The 16,185-nt window shown below is 46.3% G+C and overlaps 1 protein-coding gene across 2 annotated transcripts in view; it reads left to right on the forward strand.

The window, feature by feature from the left end:
- The window catches only part of MCHR2 (melanin concentrating hormone receptor 2), a 597,452-nt gene that overhangs the window by 442,424 nt on the left and 138,843 nt on the right, over window positions 1-16,185 (forward strand). The window lies entirely within an intron of this gene.

Genomic DNA, 16,185 nt, shown 5'->3' on the forward strand with positions numbered 1-16,185 from the left:
AGCACCATTTGACTTTTTGAATACGAGATTGGCTGGAATCAATGGTGGCGCCATGTTGCGTTTGGAGACCCCTGATGTGCCTAAACAGTGGTAACCCCTCAATTCTACCTCCAACACTAACCCCAACACACCCCTAACCCTAATCCCAACTGTAGCCATAATCCTAATCACAACCCTAACCCCAACACACCCCTAACCACAACACTAACCCCAACACACCCCTAACCACAACACTAACCCCAACACACCCCTAACCCTAACCACAACCCTAAGGCTATGTGCCCACGTTGCGGATTCGTGTGAGATATTTCCGCACCATTTTTGAAAAATCTGCGGGTAAAAGGCACTGTGTTTTACCTGTGGATTTTCCGCGGATTTCCAGTGTTTTTTGTGCGGATTTCACCTGCGGATTCCTATTGAGGAACAGGTGTAAAACGCTGCGGAATCCGCACAAAGAATTGACATGCTGCGGAAAATACAACGCAGCGTTCCCGCGCGGTATTTTCCGCACCATGGGCACAGCGGATTTGGTTTTTCATATGTTTACATGGTACTGTAAACCTGATGGAACACTGCTGCGGATCCGCAGCCAAATCCGCACCGTGTGCACATAGCCTAATTCTAAAGGTATGTGCACACGCTGCGGATCCGCAGCAGTTTCCCATGAGTGTACAGTTCAATGTAAACCTATGGGAAACAAAAATCGCTGTACACATGCTGCGGAAAAACTGCACGGAAACGCAGCGGTTTACATTCCGCAGCATGTCACTTCTTTGTGCGGATTCCGCAGCGGTTTTACATCTGCTCCAATAGAAAATCGCAATTGTAAAACCGCAGTGAAATGCGCAGAAAAAAACGCGGTAAATCCGCCATAAATCCGCAGCGGTTTAGCACTGCGGATTTATCAAATCCGCAGCGGAAAAATCCGCAGAGGACCAGAATACGTGTGCACATTCCTAACCCTAGCCCTAACCCTACCCCTAACCCTACCCCTAACCCTACCCCTAACCCTACCCCTAACCCTACCCCTACCCCTAACCCTACCCCTAACCCTAACCCTAACCCTACCCCTAACCCTAACCCTACCCCTAACCCTATTCTAACATTAGTGGAAAAAAAAAAATTTCTTTATTTTTTTATTGTCCCTACCTATGGGGGTGACAAAGGGGGGGGGTCATTTATTATTTTTTTTATTTTGATCACTGAGATATAATCTATCTCAGTGATCAAAATGCACTTTGGAACGAATCTGCCGGCCGGCAGATTCGGCGGGCGCACTGCGCATGCGCCCGCCATTTTGGAAGATGGCGGCGCCCGGGAGAAGACGGACGGGACCACGGCTGGATCGGTAAGTATGATAGGGTGGGGGGGGACCACGGGGGGGGGGGGATCGGAGCACGGGGGGGGGAATCGGAGCGCGGGAGGGGTGGAACGGAGCGCGGGGGGCGTGGAACGGAGCACGGGGGGGCTGGAACGGAGCACGGGGGGGTGGAACGGAGCACGGGGGGGGTGGATCGGAGTGCAGGGGGGGTGATTGGAGCACGGGGGGGTGATTGGAGCACGGGGGGAGCGGACACGAGCACGGGGGGGAGCGGAGCACTGGACGGAGGGGAGCCGGAGCAGTGTACCGGCCAGATCGGGGGGGTGGGGGGGCGATCGGAGGGGTGGGGTGGGGGCACACTAGTATTTCCAGCCATGGCCGATGATATTTCAGCATCGGCCATGGCTGGATTGTAATATTTCACCCGTTATAATGGGTGAAATATTACAAATCGCTCTGATTGGCAGTTTCACTTTCAACAGCCAATCAGAGCGATCGTAGCCACGAGGGGGTGAAGCCACCCCCCCTGGGCTAAACTACCACTCCCCCTGTCCCTGCAGATCGGGTGAAATGGGAGTTAACCCTTTCACCCGATCTGCAGGGACGCGATCTTTCCATGACGCCGCATAGGCGTCATGGGTCGGAATGGCACCAACTTTCATGACGCCTACGTGGCGTCAAAGGTCGGGAAGGGGTTAATATTGGCCTTTCTGCTTGTGTGCCAGTCTTGACTCCTGGGTGTGCCATCTCTCTCTCTCTCTCTCTCTCCAATTGTGGTCCATAGAAAGCCTATATTTTTTTTCCTTGATTTGGGTTCCAAAATCTACCAGAGAAAATAACTACATCAATCATTGGTAGAAAAATATTGGCCTCTGGGCTTGTGTGCCACTCCTGACTCCTGTGTGCGTCATCTCTCAGTCAGTGGGCCATAGAACGCCTATTTTTGTTTTTATTTGTTTTATAAATTCTCCCTGAAAAAATCATTTTATTTTATTTGGTTTCTAAATTCTTCCTGATAAAATCATATTTTTTTTATTATTTTTTTTTCTAAAGTCTCCCTGAAAAAAAAAAAAAAAAAACAACCAAAAAAAACAGTGGGAGATTAATATTGGCCTTTCTGCTTGTGTGCCAGTCTTGACTCCTGGGTGTGCCATCTCTCTCTCTCTCTCTCTCTCTCTCTCCAATTGTGGTCCATAGAAAGCCTATATTTTTTTTCCTTGATTTGGGTTCCAAAATCTACCAGAAAAAATAACTACATCAATCATTGGTAGAAAAATATTGGCCTCTGGGCTTGTGTGCCACTCCTGACTCCTGTGTGCGTCATCTCTCAGTCAGTGGGCCATAGAACGCCTATTTTTGTTTTTATTTGTTTTATAAATTCTCCCTGAAAAAATCATTTTATTTTATTTGGTTTCTAAATTCTTCCTGATAAAATCATATTTTTTTAATTATTTTTTTTTCTAAAGTCTCCCTGAAAAAAAAAAAAAAAAAACAAACAAAAAAAACAGTGGGAGATTAATATTGGCCTTTCTGCTTGTGTGCCAGTCTTGACTCCTGGGTGTGCCATCTCTCTCTCTCTCTCTCTCTCTCTCTCTCTCTCTCCAATTGTGGTCCATAGAAAGCCTATATTTTTTTTCCTTGATTTGGGTTCCAAAATCTACCAGAGAAAATAACTACATCAATCATTGGTAGAAAAATATTGGCCTCTGGGCTTGTGTGCCACTCCTGACTCCTGTGTGCGTCATCTCTCAGTCAGTGGGCCATAGAACACCTATTTTTGTTTTTATTTGTTTTATAAATTCTCCCTGAAAAAATCATTTTATTTTATTTGGTTTCTAAATTCTTCCTGATAAAATCATATTTTTTTTATTATTTTTTTTTCTAAAGTCTCCCTGAAAAAAAAAAAAAACAAAAAAAAAAAACAAACCCAAAAAAAAAATGGGAGATTAATATTGGCCTTTCTGCTTGTGTGCCAGTCTTGACTCCTGGGTGTGCCATCTCTCTCTCTCTCTCTCTCTCTCTCTCCAATTGTGGTCCATAGAAAGCCTATATTTTTTTTCCTTGATTTGGGTTCCAAAATCTACCAGAGAAAATAACTCCATCAATCATTGGTAGAAAAATATTGGCCTCTGGGCTTGTGTGCCACTCCTGATTCCTGTGTGCGTCATCTCTCACTCAGTGGCCCATAGAAAGCATATAGTTTGTTACATTTGTTTTCTAAATTCTCCCTGCAAAAATCTATTTTTTTTTTTTTTTGGGGTTTCTAAAGTGTTCCTGAAAAAAATAAAAATAAAAAAAAAATAATAGTGTGACATTAATATTAACATTTGTGCTTCAGTGACAGTCCTGCGTGTGGGGCATCTCTCTAATTTGCAGCCACCAAAAAAAGAGTGTGTAACATTGGGCCTGATTTTCGCTGTGGTCTCACCAACCTGTAAAGGGGTAGCTAAATCATACTGAAGTTATAGCTCACCGTGTAAGTTGTGTGACTGCAACAAATAACGTTAGTTTGGTTACGTTTTTAAAACAATGAGGAAGTCTAGTGGAAGAGGTCGTGGCCGGGGGCGTTCATTGTCAGCTGGTAATGAGGGTAGTGGTAGTGGTGGAGCATCAGGTGGTCGTGGGGAAAAAAATATTGCACCTAAGTCTGGAGCTGTGGAGCCAGGTTCGTCGTCCGGCTACACAAGGCCTCGAACGCTCCCTTTTCTGGGATTAGGAAAACCGCTTTTAAAGCCGGAGCAGCAAGAGCAAGTTTTGGCTTATCTTGCTGACTCAGCCTCTAGCTCTTTTGCCTCCTCTCGTGAAACTGGTAAAAGTAAAAGCAGCGCGTCGCTAGTGGATGTTCACGGTCAGGGACAAGTCACTTCCTTGTCCTCTTCAGCAAAAACAACAACAGAGAAGAATGCAGCAGGCGACACAACGGGTTACTCCATGGAGCTCTTTACACATACCGTCCCTGGCTTAGAAAGTGAAGCAGTTAACAGTCCATGCCCATTACAAGTTGAATCTGACATGGAGTGCACTGACGCACAGCCACAGCCAGACTACTATGCTGGTCCTTTGACTCAGACCACAACATTGCCCTCGCAGGGTGCTGATCAAGAATCAGACCCTGATGAGACTATGTTGCCCCATCACGAACGCTATACCACCGAACGACACGGTGACACAGACGAAGTTGCGCAGGAGGTACAAGAAGAGTTATTAGATGACCCAGTTCTTGACCCCGATTGGCAGCCATTGGGGGAACAGGGTGCAGGCGGCAGCAGTTCTGAAGCAGAGGAGGAGGAGGGGCCGCAGCAGGCATCAACATCGCCACAGGTTCCATCTGCCGGGCCCGTATCTTGCCCAAAACGCGTGGCAAAGCCAAAACCTGGTGGAGGACAGCGTGGCCATCCGGTTAAAGCTCAGTCTGCAATGCCTGAAAAGGTATCCGATGCTAGAAAGAGTGCAGTCTGGCATTTTTTTAAACAACATCCAATTGATCAGCGCAAAGTCATCTGTCAAAAATGTTCTACTTCCTTAAGCAGAGGTCAGAATCTGAAAAGTCTCAATACTAGTTGCATGCATAGACATTTAACCACCATGCATTTGAAAGCTTGGACTAACTACCAAACGTCCCGTAAGGTTGTTGCACCCTCGGCCAATGAAGCTAGTCATCAACGCAACATCCCTTCCGGCAGTGTAGGACCACCATTTAGCGCACCACCTGCTGTATCTGTGCAGGTATCTTTGCCAGGCCAAAGCAGTCAGGGTCAGGGAATCACCAGTTTCGTAGTAGGAAACACTGCATCTAGGGCACCGGCGGCAACAATACCATCTCCCACCGTCTCTCAGTCTGCCATGTCCACCGGCACCCCCGCTAGTTCCACGATCTCCAGCTCTCCAGTCCAGCTCACCCTACATGAGACTATGGTTAGAAAAAGGAAATACTTAGCCTCGCATCCGCGTACACAGGGTTTGAACGCCCACATAGCTAGACTAATCTCGTTAGAGATGATGCCCTACCGGTTAGTTGAAAGCGAAGCTTTCAAAGACCTGATGGACTACGCTGTACCACGCTACGAGCTACCCAGTCGACACTTTTTTTCCAGAAAAGCCATCCCAGCCCTCCACCAGCATGTTGAAGAGCGCATCGTCCATGCACTCAGGCAATCTGTGAGCACAAAGGTGCACCTGACAACAGATGCATGGACCAGTAGGCATGGCCAGGGACGTTACGTGTCCATCACGGCACACTGGGTAAATGTGGTGGATTCAGGGTCCACAGGGGACAGCAAGTTTGGGACAGTTCTGCCTAGCCCACGGTCTAGTAAACAGTTGTCTGTAGCCGTTCGCACCCCCTCCTCCTCCTCCTCCTCCTCGTCCTCCTGCAGAAGCAAGAGCTCGTCCACAGACCGCAGTCGCACAAACACTCCATCCGCACCTGATACTGTTGCACACCAGGTCTCCCATTATGGGGCAGCTACTGGCAAACGTCAGCAGGCTGTATTGGCTATGAAGTGTTTGGGCGACAATAGACACACCGCGGAAGTTCTGTCCGAGTTCTTGCAGCAAGAAACGCAGTCGTGGCTGGGCACTGTAGATCTTGAGGCAGGCAAGGTAGTGAGTGATAACGGAAGGAATTTCATGGCTGCCATCTCCCTTTCCCAACTGAAACACATTCCTTGCCTGGCTCACACCTTAAACCTGGTGGTGCAGTGCTTCCTGAAAAGTTATCCGGGGTTATCCGACCTGCTCCTCAAAGTGCGTGGACTTTGCGCACATATCCGCCGTTCGCCTGTACACTCCAGCCGTATGCAGACCTATCAGCGTTCTTTGAACCTTCCCCAGCATCGCCTAATCATAGACGTTGCAACAAGGTGGAACTCAACACTGCACATGCTTCAGAGACTGTGCGAACAGAGGCGGGCTGTTATGTTTTTGTGGGAGGATACACATACACGGGCAGGCAGTAGGATGGCAGACATGGAGTTGTCAGGTGTGCAGTGGTCGAAGATTCAAGACATGTGTCAAGTCCTTCAGTGTTTTGAGGAATGCACACGGCTGGTTAGTGCAGACAACGCCATAATAAGCATGAGCATCCCCCTAATGCGTCTGCTGATGCAAAGTTTGACGCACATAAAGGATCAGGCGTCTGCACCAGAGGAAGAGGAAAGCCTTGATGACAGTCAGCGATTGTCTGGTCAGGGCAGTGTACATGACGAGGTACCGGGCGAAGAGGAGGTGGAGGATGAGGAGGATGATGGGGATGAGTATATTTTTAATGAGGAAGCTTTCCCGGGGGCACGGGAAATTGGTGGCGTGGCAAGGCCGGGTTCTGGTTTTCTGAGGGACACAAGTGACGTAAATTTGCCTGCAACTGCCCCTCAACCAAGCACAACCGCAGATTTGACAACGGGAACTTTGGCCCACATGGCGGATTATGCCTTGCGTATCCTCAAAAGGGACACACGCATTACAAAAATGATGAACGATGACGATTACTGGTTGGCCTGCCTCCTTGATCCTCGCTATAAAGGCAAATTGCAAAATATTATGCCACATGAGAACTTGGAACTAATATTAGCAACAAAACAATCAACTCTTGTTGACCGTTTGCTTCTGGCATTCCCTGCACACAGCGCCCGTGATCGTTCTCACACGAGCTCCAGGGGCCAGCAGACCAGAGGTGTTAGAGGGGCAGAAATCAGAAGTGGCGTTGGCCAGAGGGGTTTTCTGACCAGGTTGTGGAGTGATTTTTCTATGACCGCAGACAGGACAGGTACTGCAGCATCAATTCAAAGTGACAGGAGACAACATTTGTCCAGTATGGTTACAAACTATTTTTCATCCCTTATCGACGTTCTCCCTCAACCGTCATTCCCATTTGATTACTGGGCATCCAAATTAGACACCTGGCCAGAATTGGCAGAATATGCATTGCAGGAGCTTGCTTGCCCGGCAGCTAGTGTCCTATCAGAAAGAGTATTCAGTGCTGCAGGTTCAATACTAACAGAAAAAAGGACTCGTCTGGCTACCCAAAATGTAGATGATCTAACCTTCATTAAAATGAACCACAACTGGATTTCAAAATCTTTTGCCCCACCCTGCCCGGCTGACACCTAGCTTTCCTATGAAAAGGTCTTGCCTGTGGACTATTCTGAATGACTTTTCCAATCTCGTAATTTTCTTCACCTGATTGTCCAGCATACGACATGTTTCCACCTCACGAAATGGCCAAACTCCCCACACGGGGCCGTGCTATCGCCACTTTGCGCTTGGACCCTTGAGAGTGCTGTTTGTCTGAAGAGGTGGGTATGGCCGCTTTTGGTCGACGGCACTGCCACTGGGTCCCTCATAGTACAATAAAGTGTCTCTGGCGGTGGTGGTGCGCACCCAACGTCAGACACACCGTTGTAATATGAGGGGCCCTGTGCCTGTACCGCCGGCCACAAGACAGTTCCCCCCCCCCAGCTCAAACAGTGCTCTACCACTAGCAAAATTATCTCTCACAGCTTCACCAATGTGTAGTCTAGGCGCTGACATCCTTCAATGCCTGGCACTGACAATACCATTGTTTTGACATTTTTGTTATGTTAGGCCTTCGAAGCCTGTCTGCGGTCCCTTCTTTCTACAACTACTACACTGACCAGGCCACTGCTGGCCGTGTTACCCTGGAACCAATTTAAAAGTGCCTACAGTCAGCCCAATTTTGTTATGTTAGGCCTTCGAAGACTGTCTGCCGTCACTCCTTCCACTAGACTTCCACTGACCATACACTGCTGCCCATGTACCCCTGGAACCAATTTAAAAGTGCCTACAGCCAGCCCAATTTTGTTATGTTAGGCCTTCGAAGCCTGTCTGCGGTCACTCCTTCCACTAGACTTCCACTGACCAGACCACTGCTGCCCGTGTACCCCTGCAACCAATTTAAAAGTGCCTACAGCCAGCCCAAGTTTGTTATGTTAGGCCTTTGAAGCCTGTCTGCGGTCACTCCTTCCACTAGACTTCCACTGACCAGACCACTGCTGCCCGTGTACCCCTGGAACCAATTTAAAAGTGCCTACAGCCAGCCCAAGTTTATTATGTTAGGCCTTCGAAGCCTGTCTGCGGTCACTCCTTCCACTAGACTTCCACAGACCAGACCACTGCTGCCCGTGTACCCCTGGAACCAATTTAAAAGTGCCTACAGCCAGCCCAAGTTTGTTATGTTAGGCCTTGGAAGCCTGTCTGCGGTCACTCCTTCCACTAGACTTCCACTGACCAGACCACTGCTGCCCGTGTACCCCTGGAACCAATTTAAAAATGCCTACAGCCAGCCCAAGTTTGTTATGTTAGGCCTTCGAAGCCTGTCTGCGGTCACTCCTTCCACTAGACTTCCACAGACCAGACCACTGCTGCCCGTGTACCCCTGGAACCAATTTAAAAGTGCCTACAGCCAGCCCAAGTTTATTATGTTAGGCCTTCGAAGCCTGTCTGCGGTCACTCCTTCCACTAGACTTCCACAGACCAGACCACTGCTGCCCGTGTACCCCTGGAACCAATTTAAAAGTGCCTACAGCCAGCCCAAGTTTGTTATGTTAGGCCTTGGAAGCCTGTCTGCGGTCACTCCTTCCACTAGACTTCCACTGACCAGACCACTGCTGCCCGTGTACCCCTGGAACCAATTTAAAAGTGCCTACAGCCAGCCCAAGTTTGTTATGTTAGGCCTTGGAAGCCTGTCTGCGGTCACTCCTTCCACTAGACTTCCACTGACCAGACCACTGCTGCCCGTGTACCCCTGGAACCAATTTAAAAGTGCCTACAGCCAGCCCAAGTTTGTTATGTTAGGCCTTCGAAGCCTGTCTGCGTCCCGTTCTTTCAACTACAACTACACTGACCAGGCCACTGATGGCCGTGTTCCCCTGGAACCAATTTTAACTTGCCTACAGCCAGCCCTATGTTATTATGTTAGGCCTTCGAAGCCTGTCTGCGTCCCGTTCTTTCAACTACAACTACACTGACCAGGCCACTGATGGCCGTGTTCCCCTGGAACCAATTTTAACTTGCCTACAGCCAGCCCAATGTTAGGCCTTTGATGCCTGTCTGCCGTCACTCCTTCCACTAGGCCTCCACTGACCTGTCTATTGCTGCCCGTGTACCCCTTGAACCAACATCATTAAATATAAAAAAAATTAATTTGATTATAAAAAATAAGATCGTGTTGAGATCTCAAATGCAGACATTTTAACAATCAAAACAAACACACAACAAATATCTGGAACTGTACTACAAAGGTCCAACAGCTACAATTTCTTTCTCCTGCAAGAAGTTAACTGAAGGTTTTTTGGAGTTGTTAACACAGATATGGCATCCACCGAGTGTTGTCCTGTCGCGTCTCCTTTAAATTATTTCCAATAAGATGTTAAACTATTAATTTAATAAAATCAATAATTAAAAAAATAATTGAGTAAGTCAAAAGCACATTGCAAATAAACATTAATTACAAATCAAGAAGCATGGCGCGTCCGAGGGTGAGTAGATACCGAATAAGAATATAATCACCCTCGGACGCGCAATGCTTATTTAAAACAGCCTTCCTTCCTAAGAATCAGCCCTTCCGTGGTGTAGAGAGAGGTTGTGTTACACTCCAAGGTGTTCCCCAGGTTGCCTTTCCTGAGCTTCGATCTTCCGGCTCTCGTTTAGTAGCTGTTGGAAACTACGCTGCATTAGGCCTACTAATTGTGTATGGGTGAAACAGTGGCGCATCTGCGGTCCCTCCTTCCACTAGGCCTCCACTGACCTGTCTACTGCGGCCCGTGTACCCCTTGAACCAACCTAATAAAATATTTAAAAAATTAAATTTGATTATAAAAAATAAGATCGTGTTGAGATCTCAAATGCAGACATTTTAACAATCAAAACAAACACACAACAAATATCTGGAACTGTACTACAAAGGTCCAACAGCTACAATTTCTTTCTCCTGCAAGAAGTTAACTGAAAGTTTTTTGGAGTTGTTAACACAGATATGGCATCCACCGAGTGTTGTCCTGTCGCGTCTCCTTTAAATTATTTCCAATAAGATGTTAAACTATTAATTTAATAAAATCAATAATTAAAAAAATAATTGAGTAAGTCAAAAGCACATTGCAAATAAACATTAATTACAAATCAAGAAGCATGGCGCGTCCGAGGGTGAGTAGATACCGAATAAGAATATAATCACCCTCGGACGCGCAATGCTTATTTACAACAGCCTTCCTTCCTAAGAATCAGCCCTTCCGTGGTGTAGAGAGAGGTTGTGTTACACTCCAAGGTGTTCCCCAGGTTGCCTTTCCTGAGCTTCGATCTTCCGGCTCTCGTTTAGTAGCTGTTGGAAACTACGCTGCATTAGGCCTACTAATTGTGTATGGGTGAAACAGTGGCGCATCTGCGGTCCCTCCTTCCACTAGGCCTCCACTGACCTGTCTACTGCGGCCCGTGTACCCCTTGAACCAACCTAATAAAATATTTAAAAAATTAATTTGATTATAAAAAATAAGATCGTGTTGAGATCTCAAATGCAGACATTTTAACAATCAAAACAAACACACAACAAATATCTGGAACTGTACTACAAAGGTCCAACAGCTACAATTTCTTTCTCCTGCAAGAAGTTAACTGAAAGTTTTTTGGAGTTGTTAACACAGATATGGCATCCACCGAGTGTTGTCCTGTCGCGTCTCCTTTAAATTATTTCCAATAAGATGTTAAACTATTAATTTAATAAAATCAATAATTAAAAAAATAATTGAGTAAGTCAAAAGCACATTGCAAATAAACATTAATTACAAATCAAGAAGCATGGCGCGTCCGAGGGTGAGTAGATACCGAATAAGAATATAATCACCCTCGGACGCGCAATGCTTATTTAAAACAGCCTTCCTTCCTAAGAATCAGCCCTTCCGTGGTGTAGAGAGAGGTTGTGTTACACTCCAAGGTGTTCCCCAGGTTGCCTTTCCTGAGCTTCGATCTTCCGGCTCTCGTTTAGTAGCTGTTGGAAACTACGCTGCATTAGGCCTACTAATTGTGTATGGGTGAAACAGTGGCGCATCTGCGGTCCCTCCTTCCACTAGGCCTCCACTGACCTGTCTACTGCGGCCCGTGTACCCCTTGAACCAACCTAATAAAATATTTAAAAAATTAAATTTGATTATAAAAAATAAGATCGTGTTGAGATCTCAAATGCAGACATTTTAACAATCAAAACAAACACACAACAAATATCTGGAACTGTACTACAAAGGTCCAACAGCTACAATTTCTTTCTCCTGCAAGAAGTTAACTGAAAGTTTTTTGGAGTTGTTAACACAGATATGGCATCCACCGAGTGTTGTCCTGTCGCGTCTCCTTTAAATTATTTCCAATAAGATGTTAAACTATTAATTTAATAAAATCAATAATTAAAAAAATAATTGAGTAAGTCAAAAGCACATTGCAAATAAACATTAATTACAAATCAAGAAGCATGGCGCGTCCGAGGGTGAGTAGATACCGAATAAGAATATAATCACCCTCGGACGCGCAATGCTTATTTACAACAGCCTTCCTTCCTAAGAATCAGCCCTTTCGTGGTGTAGAGAGAGGTTGTGTTACACTCCAAGGTGTTCCCCGGGTTGCCTTTCATGAGCTTCGATCTTCCGGCTCTCGTTTAGTAGTTGGTGGAAACTACGCTGCAATAGGTCTACAAATTTGGTATGGGGTGTAGAGACAGGTTGTGTTACACTCCAAGGTTTTCACCAGGTTGCCTTTCCTGAGCTTCGATCTTCATGCTCTCGTTTAGTAGTTGTAGAAAAGTACGCTGCATTAGGCCTACAAAATGGGTATGGGGTGGAGAGAGATGGTGTGTTACACTCCAAGGTGTTCCCCAGGTTGCCTTTCCTGAGCTTCGATCTTCATGCTCTCGTTTAGTAGGTGTCGGAAAGTAGGCTGCATTAGGCCTAAAAAATGGGGAATGGGGTGGAGAGAGATGGTGTGTTACACTCCAAGGTGTTCCCCAGGTTTCCTTGCCATTGCTTCGGTCTTCCGACTCTCGTTTAGTAGTTGTAGAAAAGTACACTGCATTAGGCCTAAAAAATGGGTATGGGGTGGAGAGAGATGGTGTGTTACACTCCAAGGTGTTCCCCAGGTTGCCTTTCCTGAGCTTCGATCTTCATGCTCTCGTTTAGTAGGTGTCGGAAAGTAGGCTGCATTAGGCCTACAAATTGGGTATGGGGTGGAGAGAGATGGTGTGTTACACTCCAAGGTGTTCCCCAGGTTGCCTTTCCTGAGCTTCGATCTTCATGCTCTCGTTTAGTAGGTGTCGGAAAGTAGGCTGCATTAGGCCTACAAATTGGGTATGGGGTGGAGAGAGATGGTGTGTTACACTCCAAGGTGTTCCCCAGGTTTCCTTGCCATTGCTTCGGTCTTCCGACTCTCGTTTAGTAGTTGTAGAAAAGTACACAGCATTAGGCCTACAAAATGGGTATGGGGTGGAGAGAGATGGTGTGTTACACTCCAAGGTGTTCCCCAGGTTGCCTTTCCTGAGCTTCGATCTTCATGCTCTCGTTTAGTAGGTGTCGGAAAGTAGGCTGCATTAGGCCTAAAAAATGGGGAATGGGGTAGAGAGAGATGGTGTGTTACACTCCAAGGTGTTCCCCAGGTTTCCTTGCCATTGCTTCGGTCTTCCGACTCTCGTTTAGTAGTTGTAGAAAAGTACACTGCATTAGGCCTAAAAAATGGGTATGGGGTGGAGAGAGATGGTGTGTTACACTCCAAGGTGTTCCCCAGGTTGCCTTTCCTGAACTTCGATCTTCATGCTCTCGTTTAGTAGGTGTCGGAAAGTAGACTGCATTAGGCCTACAAATTGGGTATGGGGTGGAGAGAGATGGTGTGTTACACTCCAAGGTGTTCCCCAGGTTTCCTTGCCATTGCTTCGGTCTTCCGACTCTCGTTTAGTAGTTGTAGAAAAGTACACAGCATTAGGCCTACAAAATGGGTATGGGGTGGAGGGAGATGGTGTGTTACACTCCAAGGTGTTCCCCAGGTTGCCTTTCCTGAGCTTCTATCTTCAGGCTCTCATTAAATTGTGGTTAAATGGAACAACTGCATTTGGCGTACTAGTTGGTTTGGGGCCTACTATCGGTGTCTGCCACTCCTTGCTGTTCTCCTGGTTTCCTGTCCTGAAATTCCATTTTCAGCCTCTCGTTAAGTAGTTGTTAATGTTAGACTGCATTTGGCCTACTAGTTGGGTTGGGGCCTACTATCGGTGTCTGCCACTCCTTGCTGTTCTCCTCCACTGAACAAAGCTGTGCCGCCTGTTTACTACGGTTGCCAATTTTGAACTGCATTTCGACTACTTACTGATTTGGCCCTACTCTCTGTGTCAGCCTCTCATTCCAGTTGTCCTCCACTGCAATGCCCCCTGGTTATTCCTGTGTTACCAATTTTGAACTGCATTTAGCCCACTTTCTTCTTTGGGCCTATATATGTGTTTCCACTTCATCGTGCCCATTGCCCAGCCAGTGATAGATGAGTCTGCTGGTACATTGACCCATAACGCAACATTCCCCGTGCACGCTACACAACAACATTGTGACCCTGCTGAAAGTCAGGTTGCTCTTCCCGCATACCATACCACCTTACACGGGGACAAAGAGGAAGGTGCAGATGAAAGTGCAGGTTCCTTCATCAGGTGGGGGGAGGAATACTAGTTGGCGACGTCACTGGCACAGGGCCTCTCATAATACGCAAAAGTGTTGCTGCCGGTGGGAGGCGCCCCCGCCGTGCAAACACACCGCTGTACTTTGAGGGGCCCTGTGCCAGTGCCAATGCCAACGAGTGGGCCCCCCCTGCTTGCTCAGGTTCACAGCACTTGCAAAGTTGAAATACTTACCTCTCCCTGCTCCACTGCCGTGACGTGGTCCAGATTTCCTGGGCCCACTAATTACTTGAACCAGCCCTACCCCCCACAACTTTAGCCAAATGACCCCCAATTTCAAATGCCTTCCAATTATTATAAGGTAAATTACGCTTGACAAGCTTCATTAAGAAGAATGGATGGTTTTGACATTAAAATGGGTACTCTAGGTGTTTTCCTGGCCCCCACTCACTGCCGACTATGCTGCCCCATTGACTTGCATTGGGTTTCGTGTTTCGGTCGATCCCGACTTTACGTCATAATCGGCCGATTTCACTCGACCCGACTTTGGACATAGTCGGGTTTCGCAAAACCCGGCTCGACTCTAAAAAGGTCAAGGTCGCTCAACTCTAGTCAGGACATCTTTCCCCTGGCAAGAATGGTGAGAAGCCCGACAGTTCCGGCACAGATTCACAAGAGGGAACACTAGCCTAGTCCATCATCCTACATTGCCACAAGTATTTTGAACACTTTGGCTACAATAATAGTGGTGTATTATGAGCCTGGGGCCCATGTTTGATGAGGGTAGGGGGCTGGAAATTTTGTGGCGGCGAAATTATCCTGTCTGTAGAACTTATGCACATTAAAAAACATTAATTCATTTGTTGCTAAAACTTATGCAGCCTGCCATATCTATCGTTGTAATTTTGTGATGGTGAAATTGTTCTGTGTATAGAGCTGCTGCACAGAAAAAAAATATTATTTGGGCGGTTGCTAACGTGATCCTGCAATCCATATCCCACCTTTTCATTTGGTTATCGTGAAATTAAGCAAAAAACTTGATGATGGTGAAAAAAACAACAACTTGTTTTCTGTTATAAACGTGAAACAGCAGGCTAGATCTGAGTTGGAATTTGTTTTAGCATCTATTCGATTATATACAGGCCTCATCCACAGTAATACTTTCCTCTGTTACAGCATGCTAGATGTCATTTTGAAATTTTTGGGTCATGAAATTGTTCTCCGTACAGAGGTACACATGATATAATCAAAATTGGCTTTCTTACTATTGTTCTACCAAAAGAAGGCTACATTTCATCTTTTCATTTTTTTGCGCTGTAGTGCAATGGGGTTGGTGCAGTGAGACAGATAGGTAGTGACCCGGCAAAGTTCAAAGCAAAACTTTTTTTAATGTCCAAACTCACAGAAATAAACAGCCCACGATATCCTCCAGAACGCAGCAGGGAAGCAAGACAGTCCGTAACCTAGACCGGCTGCCGTGGGTGACTGCGCCTCCGTGTACGCTAAGGTGTGCCAGACTTTTTTGGCTCCGCTTGGCTCTGTGTTGCTTACCCAACCCTCTGCTGCAGGGTTTTTACAAGGAACCTGTGGCTGGAGGTCACATGGAAGACCTGCCTGGGAGGAAATGGACCGCCCCCCTACCATCCTGTAGTCCGCTTCAAAAATAAAAGCCCGTGGCAGGTTTTCTTAAATCTGCCTTGGACAAATAATTTGCCCAAGACCCACACTTACATTTGCTTTACATTGAAATCACAGCTATGTCTGTGACTGCAATGCACTCCCGCGGCCTCAACATGCTTCTGTTTGCATCCTGGGGGACACATAGCGACCCTCACATATAACACTGGCCACTGCCTCACAGTGCACATATTGTTCTCCATATAGAGGTACACATAATAAAATATGAGTTTTTTCTGTTAGTACCATGCTCCAAAAATGTGGCCATATCTGAAGTTGTCATTGATTTGTGCTCAGATTCTGCTGTATCAAAGGTTTAACCATGGCAACAAATCATTTTTTTTTTTGTTACTACTGTGCTACATAAAATTACTAATGAAATGTCTGTAAACTTTTGACTTTGCAGTAAGTAATAAAAATGCCTTAAAACATTATATCTCTCATTATTTTTGCATTTGGCAAATATTAATAATTATGGTAATCCTAATTAACCTAAAACTGGAAAGGTTTATTCAGATTTCATGTCAGATATTGAGAAAAACAT

The sequence above is a fragment of the Ranitomeya imitator genome, chromosome 5, assembly GCF_032444005.1.
Source record: "Ranitomeya imitator isolate aRanImi1 chromosome 5, aRanImi1.pri, whole genome shotgun sequence".
Lineage (NCBI taxonomy): Eukaryota > Metazoa > Chordata > Amphibia > Anura > Dendrobatidae > Ranitomeya > Ranitomeya imitator.